Source organism: Lissotriton helveticus, chromosome 4_1, assembly GCF_964261635.1.
Source record: "Lissotriton helveticus chromosome 4_1, aLisHel1.1, whole genome shotgun sequence".
NCBI lineage: Eukaryota > Metazoa > Chordata > Amphibia > Caudata > Salamandridae > Lissotriton > Lissotriton helveticus.
In genome coordinates, this window is record NC_136063.1 from 733,822,433 (window position 1) to 733,832,331 (window position 9,899).

The window sequence follows — 9,899 nt, forward strand, 5'->3', positions numbered from 1 at the left end:
GACTAAAATTCTCGTACTTTGCCCACTTTTGAAAGATATACCAACTGTGACATTCTAGCATGTTCCTTATTTTTCCCCGTCCTTTAGTTATTCCACGTCCAGTCTAAATTCCTGAAATTCTTACTAGCATGTTCCCTGTTCTTACCTTCCTTTAGAATCCTAAATGGTTGGTCTGATTTATTTCCTATATGGATATGTGCTCTTTATAATCTTAGTTATTGACAGCTAACTTGCTGTGAACCTTATGCTTTCTGAATCCGATGATTTTTAGATAAAGGTTTTAAAACTTCCTGAGTTTGTGGTTATTATATGAGTGCAAATATAGAAAAGGTATTTTGATGTCTGCCTTTCTTTTACAGCTAGCTCCCTGATCCATTGTGGTCATTAGGTACCCGTAGCAGTGGAGTGGTAAGTCGGGTACATTGGAAATAAAATAGGAAGGTACAGGGTTACTGGTAGTAGAGTGTAAGGTTACCCGATTAATAAAAATGGTGTATTTGAAAATATATGGGCCCAAGTGTGAGTAATGGTAAAATTGTTAGTCTGCGCGCTCTATCAGTAATTTTCTGGTAGCAGAGCTATGGTTAGGGACTAGTTCAAGTTAGGTAGGACTAGTTATAGAGATAGATAGGTTATTTACTGCTAAACTGTGAAAATGTTGCTGCTAATCGATCGATGGAAGGTACAATTGTTTTTTTATTGCTTTGAGAAAATTATGAAATGTTTAAATCGTTTTTCTTGCTGATATATTGATATATTTTTTAACAAAACTCGTTAGTAAAGTGTTATTTGTTTGTCTGGAATCCCCGGGGGCAGAATAGCGGGTGGTGAGGAGAATCCACGTCGCAAGTGAGGTCACTTACTAGAGGAAAATTGGTGCAGGTTAGGCAGAACTGGAAGCACTAATTAGGGTTTTCTGTATAAATGTATGAATAAATGATAGCAAAGAGTTAACTGGCAAAACTTCTATTGTGATATAACCTAGTAAGGGTCACACGGAAGGAGTAGAAGGTTCGTCTAAGCTTGATTGGTAGCAAAGGAGTTCACTAGTGAAACTTTTGGCTTAGTATATATCCCAAAGTGGATGAGTCAAAGGAGTAGCAGGTTCACTAATGCTTGTGTGAAGAGTAGGCAGAAGAGATCTACTCGCAGTATTTGAAAAGTAAATAGAAGAAGTTTACTTGCAGTGAAACAAATCTTTTCTTTCTAGACACTCGAGTACAGTGGCGAATGTGTTTCTGTTGTAAATTTAACTGAGCACTTGTACTTTAAAAGGTAGAAATTGAAGCGTTTCTTACCTTGTGAAGGAGGGAGTCAGTTGCGGAGCTGCGCTGACGTCACTCAGTGCCGCGCTGGTATTGGTTGAGACAGCGGATGTGTAGCTGAGGCGGAATTGTAAAGGAGGGGTGAGCACAAAAGCGTGAGAACTCGTTTACGAGAAACGCCGCACACCCATTGGTTGAATTTTTTTGAAATTGCGCATTTGATTGGTTTCAGAAAAATAAGAGTCGCATTTGGATTGGGAGTGATTTTGTAAACAAAGTCGCTTGTGGAAAGTTATATGTGGCATGCATATAATCCAGAAACTAGACCCGATCCAAGATATCTAGGGTTTGGAAAAGATCACTGGAAAGGTCGTAACTACAGCATTATGTACGGAGAAAATAGGAAAATGACCTTAGTAAGCAAAGTGAAGAATTATTTCAAAAGAGACAAGCCTATCAAAACTAGACAAGGATTTGTCATTCCACCACCTAATACTCCCGCATCATTCATGATGTTCGACAGATGCTACCATTCTTGTGTATGGTTGGAAAATTGGGTGGAATATACAAAGGATGACGGAATTTTGGTATTTCCATTAGATGGTACATTTAATAGTAGGATTCTGTTCAATTTGAGGACCCAAATGAATGATTTACATCCCAGACCCAGACTAACGCAATATGAGGCCTTAGAAGAATGGGAGATAGAGGCTTTTGAGTGAGACAGGCCCAGAATGGACAAGGGATTGACAACATAGTATCCTAAAGTAAATAAAGAAACCCGAGAAAGCAAAATGAAAAAATGGAGACAGAATATGATAGTAGAAGGACTGTACCCTGTTATTGCCCTAGAAGCGCCAATGGGAGAGAAAAGGACAGAGAAAACAAAACATTTGATGACCAGTGGGGATTCAGATGATGATTATTTGGAAGAATTGTTAATGAAGAATCCACCTCCTTATAATGAAGGACCCAGATCCTCAAGTGTAGGAGATGCTTGCCTAAGACCACCTTACCAGGAGGGATCAAGATCCTTAGATGCAAGAGATACCTGCCTACGACATCCATATCAGGAGGAGTCAAGGCCTTTAAGTACAGGGAATCCATTCCTAAAACCTAATTATGGTGAGGGACCAAGTATGACGCATCCAACTGCCCCGAATCATATTCCTACCCTAACTCCGCAAATAATGCACGAAACAAATATGGAAAGGGTATTGCAAGAAAGAGAACGTGAGGCCATAGCTAAGCAGAGAACAGAGTTAATTCAGAAAATCTCCCAACTAAATACAAGTCCTGAAGCCTTGACAATCCCAGTAACTATTGGACCAGTTGTTCCTTTGTACGGGGATAAGCAGAATAGTCCGAAGACTCCTATGATTACCCCATCGGTAGTACAGCCGAGAAAAGAGCCCTTAATTGTAGATGACCAGGCAAGTGAATGTGAATCTGTGATTTCCTTGATGGATTTACCGATAAGGGAACCAGAAAGGGGTTCACGGAGGAAGAACACTCCTTTCAGTTCAGGAGAAGTGCAGATTGAATCAGCTTCTGGTACTAGAAGTGCCAAAGTAGTGACTTCTGAAGAAATTGAGAGATGGAGTCGAGAATTAGAGAAACAAAATCCTCAGTCGAAACCATTAGATATTTACAAACTAAGAATAGAATTGGAAGAACTAATGGCTGGAAAGGTGGGATTAGACAGATTGAATATTTTTACTGAGGAAGAATTGCTGTTTATCTGCAAGAGTATTACCCGTAATACCAGAGTGTTCCATGAAAAATTAATGGACACCGCAGCTAGCATGGGAATAGATATTGGTAAATCTAAAGTGTTGCAAAAAACCCTATAGAGCAGAGTTCTCAGACAAAGATTTGGAAAACATGAATATGTCAGGGAAAAAGGTACAGATCAGAGCATTATTGAACCTGTTGCAAAAATGGGGAGAATTAGAAAAATGGAAAGCCAGGTGGGCAAAGAAAAAGGAGGAGATTAGATCAAAACAAATGGCCTCCGAATATGTCTTAAAAGAAGCAGACAAGGCAGAGAAATTATATCCTATGCGAGAAGTGCCAGGTGGAAAGTATGTGCATGTTCCATGGTCCCGACAGGATATTGTGTCCTTTACCAATGACTTCCCAAAATTACGAGAAAAACCTGTAGATTGGTATCGACAGGTCGAGAGATTTGTGAAAGTGCAGAAATGCCTCCTGAAAGATTTAGATGGGTTCTTCGACATTTTAGTACCTGTAGATTTATGGACAGAATGTAAAATTGCTATTGATTGGCCTAGTGAGGAATACCCGAGAGATCCAAACACAGGAGCACCTTCAGCAGATGTAATGAAAAAATTCAATCAGGTAATGTTGTATCTGAAAGGAAAGGTGCCTGCAAAAAAGAAACTGATTGGACCCAAATAGACAGAACTACCCAGAATAGAGACAAAACTGTGCATTCCTACTATGAACGACTGTTACAGGTGTTCAAAACGTACAGTGGCCTGGAAAATATAGAAATGAAGGACATGACCCATTTCATTTATAGATTTGTGCTAGGGTTAAGACCTGAGATTTCACAATGGATCAAAGACAATAAAATCTGTTGGCAGTTTAAACCAATTGATAAAGTCCTGAAGTACGCCAAATATTGTGAGGATGAGATGGCAGACAAACGAAAGGCATTAAAGAAAAAGGGCATGTGGGCACAGGTAAAATTGGCAGAACAACAGGAACAACAGCTAAATAAATTGACCAATAATCAGAAACAAGGCCACGGGGGTGGGGGAAAGCCCAGAGTAAAAATGAGCAGAGAAGAGGCCAAAAAGAAGTTTCCCTGTCACGGGTGCGGACAGATAGGTCACTGGAGAGACGATTGTCCACATATACAGAATGTTAACGTTCAAATAACTGATTTAAATCCACAGACGCAGAATGAGAAACCACGAAAGACCCAGCAACAGGTAAAACAGGATCAGTTGCCTTGTGCACCTAGACAAAATTATAGGAGCAAAGCACAACAGGGCGAAGACACCGAAGTGTGGGAAGGAAGGGAGGATAGAAATGCAGCAACTTCCCAATTTCTGTTAAATGACACATTTCTCTGTGATGACACCTACTGACGGTGCCTGAGGGGGGAGGACGAGGAGTGCGTGCTAGGCGCCTCCTTGCCGATGGACCAGACAGGGCCATACATTGAAGGAAAGGTTGAATGAAATGACGTCACCTTTCTGTTGGACACTGGTGCTACCCGTTCTACTGTGAGAACAGCAGACGTTCCTAACCTACCCCTCTCGGGAGAAGCGATCCAAGTAGTGGGCGTTTCTAATCAGCTAATTAGTACCCCAGTTACTGAACCTATGGAAATTAAAATTGGGAATTTTAAGGAAATGCATAGATTTGTGGTATGTGATTCCAGTCCTGTAAACCTGCTAGGACGAGATTTGTTGTGTAAAATGAACTGCACTATCTTTTGCACACCAAATGGCGTCGAAATTCAGACCCCAGACGAAGATGGAATTTATAAATTAATGTTAGCTAGACCAGACTCTGAAATTCAAAGACTGACAATACAAGACTTACCTGAAGAACTCCAAGAAACAGTGAAACCAGAAGTATGGGATTTTACTGGAAAAGATGTAGGATTAATGGAAAATGTTGACCCAATTAAAATAGCCATAAAGGAAAATGCAGTATACCCAAATATTAAACAGTACAAAATGAGTGCAGAAGTAAAAGCAGGAGTTGCCATTGAAATAAAAAGATTGTTTGAAGCAAAAATCATACCAGAAGTAATGAGCAGTCCATGTAATTCGGCCATAATTGGAATCAAGAAACCTAGTGGTAAGTACAGGGTAGTACAGGACCTGCGCATGGTTAACAAAATTGTGGTTCCTTGTCCTGTTGTGCCAAACCCTGCAGTGATACTATACCAAATTCCATGGAATGCAGGATGGTTTACTGTCATTGACTTATGTCATGCATTCTTTTCAATTCCATTGCATCCAGACAGCAAATTTATTTTCTCATTTGAATTCGACAGTCACGTGTACGTCTGGAATCGCGTCCCTCAGGGGTATACAGAAAGCCCCTCAATCTTTAATCAGATTCTGAAAAAGTGACTTGAGACCCTAATTTTGCCCGGAAAGTCAGTTTTGGTGCAATACATAGACGACCTCTTGGTGGCGTCTAAAAGTCGAAGAGACTGTGTGACTGACACAATTGCCTTGCTTAACCATTTAGGTGAAGGGGGGCATAAGGTATCACCAGAAAAGTTGCAATTCTGTACCACATCAGTAAAATATCTGGGGCACCAGATAGAGAAAGGTATCAGGAAAGTCACCTCAGAAAGAATCAGAATAATTTGAAACATCGAATTAACAAATACCCAGAAGGAAATCAGAATGTTTCTTGGAGTTGTAGGTTACTGTAGGCAGTGGATTGTGGGATTTGCAGTCTTAGCAAAACCATTAATAAAAATGACAAAGAAAGGAGCAAGTGACCCAGTAGAGTGGGATGATGAAAGTATGACAGCGTTTATCAAATTACGAGACTGTCTCTGTACTGCTCCTACCCTGGGAATGCCCGATTACTCGAAAGATTTAGCACTGTTCTGTGACACACGAGATAATTGTGCACTTTCAGTCCTGACCCAAATTCATGGGTTGACTCGATGTCCAGTGGCATACTTTTCTTCTACATTGGACCCAGTAGCAGCTGGATTACCTGGATGTTTGAAAGCTGTAGCTGCAACATGCATGAGTCTTGAACAAAGTGAGTCCATTGTTATGGGACATCCAGTAACTGTGTATGTTCCACATTCTGTTGTCATTTTACTGACAAGAACAAAAACCCAGTATCTCACACCTAGTCAGCTGACTAAGTATGAGAGGATCCTTGTAGGTGCAGGGAATGTAACCATCGGCCGATGTCACATTTTGAATCCAGCTACCTTACTACCCAGCTCATTTGCAGAGGAGGTGAGGGAGGAATTTGCACATGATTGCATTGACTTAACTGAGTTCAGCACCAAGCCACGCCCAGACATCAAAGAGAACCCTCTCTACAGTGAAGATTATGAGCTGTTTGTAGATGGCTCATGCATGAGACATGTGGCCTGAGCGCTGCCTACTCAGTGTGCACTCTAGAGCGTCCAGTGGAAGCATCCTATTTGTATGGAGTAAAGTCTGCACAAATAGCCGAATTAATTGCAGTGACAAACGCTTGTAAATTTGGGAGAAATTTGAGAATAACCATATATACTGATAGCCAGTATGGTTATGGGGTAGTGCATGACTTTGGCCAATTGTGGCTACAGAGGGAGTTCCTGACTTCTTCAGGCACCCCTATCAGAAATGGGAAATACGTGCGGGATTTACTGGAATCAATCCAGTTACCAAAAGAATTGGCTGTGGTCAAGTGTGCTGCTCACAAATCTGGCGATGACAATGTGACAGCAGGTAATCGATATGCTGACCAGTTAGCCCAACATTGTGCAAAATACCGAATTTCAATCAATATAAAAGTTGGGGGAAATGGAAACAGCTGCCAACTTTTGATGCTAGAGGGTGTGAATACATGGGAGTAAGTGAGAGACTTACAGGAAGCAGCAGAACCACAGGAGAAACAAAGATGGAGAAACTTTGGTTGTCGTAGGAGAAATGCAGATGGTGTCATTGTTTACCTTGATGATATGCCTGTGTTGCCAGACTGTATGCTTGCTCCTATGGCTAGGCTGATACATGGAAATACACATGTAGGCAGAGATGCGATGATTCGCATGTTCCGCCAGACATGGTTCAATTCGAAATTCAGAAGCGTAGCAGAGGCACTTTGCCAGAGGTGTTTGACCTGCCAACAATTTAACCCTGGAAAGAAAACCATAGTGCTGCCAGGGAAAATTGGAAAGGCAGAAGGCCCTTTTATTAGATTACAACTCGACTTCATTCAGTTGCCCCCTTGTCGAGGAATGAAATACCTACTTGTCATTGTCTGCCTGTTTTCAAAATGGGTGGAAGCTTTGCCTGCACGTAGAAATGACAGCATCACAGTAGCTAAATTATTACTTAGGGAACTCATACCTCGTTATGGTTTCCCAGTCTTAATTGAATCTGACAGAGGAAGTCATTTCCAGAATGAAATAATAAGTCAAATCTGTGAAGCATTCCAAATCACTCAAAAACTGCACTGTGCATATCGCCCAGAGGCTTCTGGAGTGGTAGAACAGATAAATGGCACAATCAAATCAAGATTGGGAAAGATGTGTGAATACACTCAACTGGAATGGCCAGATGCTCTGCCTCTTGTGTTGATGGGACTCAGAAGTATTCCAGATCGGAACACAGGCTTGAGTCCACATGAAATAGTGATGGGAAGAGCAATGCGGCAAGCATGGGTGCCAGGATACAAAATAATAAGCATATCTGATGATTTGGTACTGGAATACTGTAAAGAGCTGGCTGACCAAGTACGTTCTATCTCTCGCCAGGTTGAGGGAGAAAACGTCGCCAGGCCAATGACTCCAGCACATGCCCTGAATCCAGGTGACTGGGTCGTAATAAAGAATCACACTCGGAAAAGTTGCCTAGAACCCAGGTGGGGAAAGCCACAACAGGTGATCCTGGTAATCACCACAGCTGTAAAGTGTACAGGAGTACCTCGCTGGATCCATGCCAGCCACACGAAGAAGGTGACTGAACCTACTGAAACTGAGGCTGAAGGTTGCGCAGCTGAAGGATCCCAAGACCACGGTCCTGAAGTAGCTGAAGAAGTTCAACCGAGCTCCAGTCAAGAAGATTGGGTCCCAATAATCGATCTGCCAATCGACCCTATACGAACTCGAAGTAAAGCCCAGTTACATAGACAGTGGGATAGTGAGGACGAGACAGGTGAAGAAGAAGCTACTCAGATCATCGAAATCCACGTTAAATCTGATTCTGAGGAGGACCAGATAAGGAGAGAGCAGGTAATCGACACTCCACCCAGAACACCTGCACCAGAAGAGGGGCAGATAGAAACTAGGGCGGAAGTTCAAGCGGAAGAAAATGAAGTGCTCGAAGAGCTGGAACAGGAACAGACAGGTTTAGACAATACTGTTCAGGAAGAAGAGATCGAAACAGATCAAAGCCAAAATCAGCATACACCTGAACGAGGCCAGTTTAGGGACCAGGCAGAAGAAACAGATGAAAGACCTGGACCTAGTCAGTTAGGGAACAACACTGAAGACGAACTTGATTCGAATGTGACACAACTGAACGAAAACAAAAGGGTGTTTGAGGAAGGCCAAGACACAGTGCCAGTTAAAAGACTAAAGAAAGGTGACTCAGTACCTAGATTTGTGAAGAGGCTGAGATTGCGTCTGAAGACGATAACCGAGGAGCCTGAACAAATAAATGAGGTCTCAAGTCAAACTGACCCAGTGGTGACAAAGCAAAAGAGAAGAAGTGCTCGCATTAAAAAGCTGAATAACAAGTATTCGAGCCCTTAATGGACTTACTTTGTACTGGAAGAATTTGAGAATTTGGAGATAAGTGACAAAAGTACTGAAAGTGACGAAGAATTGATTGCTGAACAGACCAGTGAAGAAGAAAACCCAACCTGAAGGGTTACTCGAGTAAGCAAGCTGCGCAGAGTTACTGTCATGCCCCGAGATCCCCGAGGTGCTGTCCCTTTAAGTGAATTCCCTACATAAGCTTCCTGAACCCTTGGAGCGACGCTTTACGTTCTTGCGTCAAGCTCCGTGTTCTCAGTTCCGCCTTGTTTTCTAGTTCCGGGTTTCCTGTTGTTCCTCAACCATCTGTTGTACCGAGAGCGGAGTCCCCTGATCTTGAGGATCCCGCATTTGGAGCAAGACTTCCTCTCTGTTACTTTGCAGGCGCGTATGCGCCTTCTCCTTCGGCTCCGCCCGCTGGCCGAGATTGTTTTCTCTGCCGTCCGGCCGGGCATTGTGCTCCTGACTCCCGTCCTGTCCTTTGCCCCACTAGACGGCCGGGATTGGTTCTCCGCCGTCCAGCCGGGCGCTGCATTCTTTGCACCCAGTCCTGTCCTTGCCCCACCAGACTGCCGGGATTGGTTCTCCGCAGTCCTGCTGGGTTTCCTTGTCCTACCCTCTCCTCCTACATTCCTTTGCTCCGTCAGACGGCCGGGATTGTTCTCCGTCGTCTGGCCGGGTAGTGTGGGTCTCCCCTTCCTTTTTTTAGGTATTTAGGTTTTGTCATCTACATGGTGTGACACATATCATTGGGCTGAACTTGTTCTCCTCATTTAACATTAAGCCCCATTTTTCCATCATTTTCCCTCATTTGACTTGGCTGTATATCGGCTGGCCGTTTCACCATCCTTTATTGGTGCCAGTATCCACACGTGTTTGGGGATATTTGCGTGGATGCCATTCAGGGTACAGGATTCCAGTTCCACCACTTGAAGAAATACGGTAACAGCGCTGTGCGCTGCCTATTTGATTATCTCTCGAAGTGTAAAAAGCATAGATTTCTAATTCATGTGTTTTCGCATTATAGATGTTAACACACAGCATTGGAGTTGGCATTTGGAATACAATCAAGTGTGTTTTGATTACTACAGTCTATGGAACATCTTGTATAGCTATCCAAGTAAGAACATTGTGTTTAGGTGTTTTCA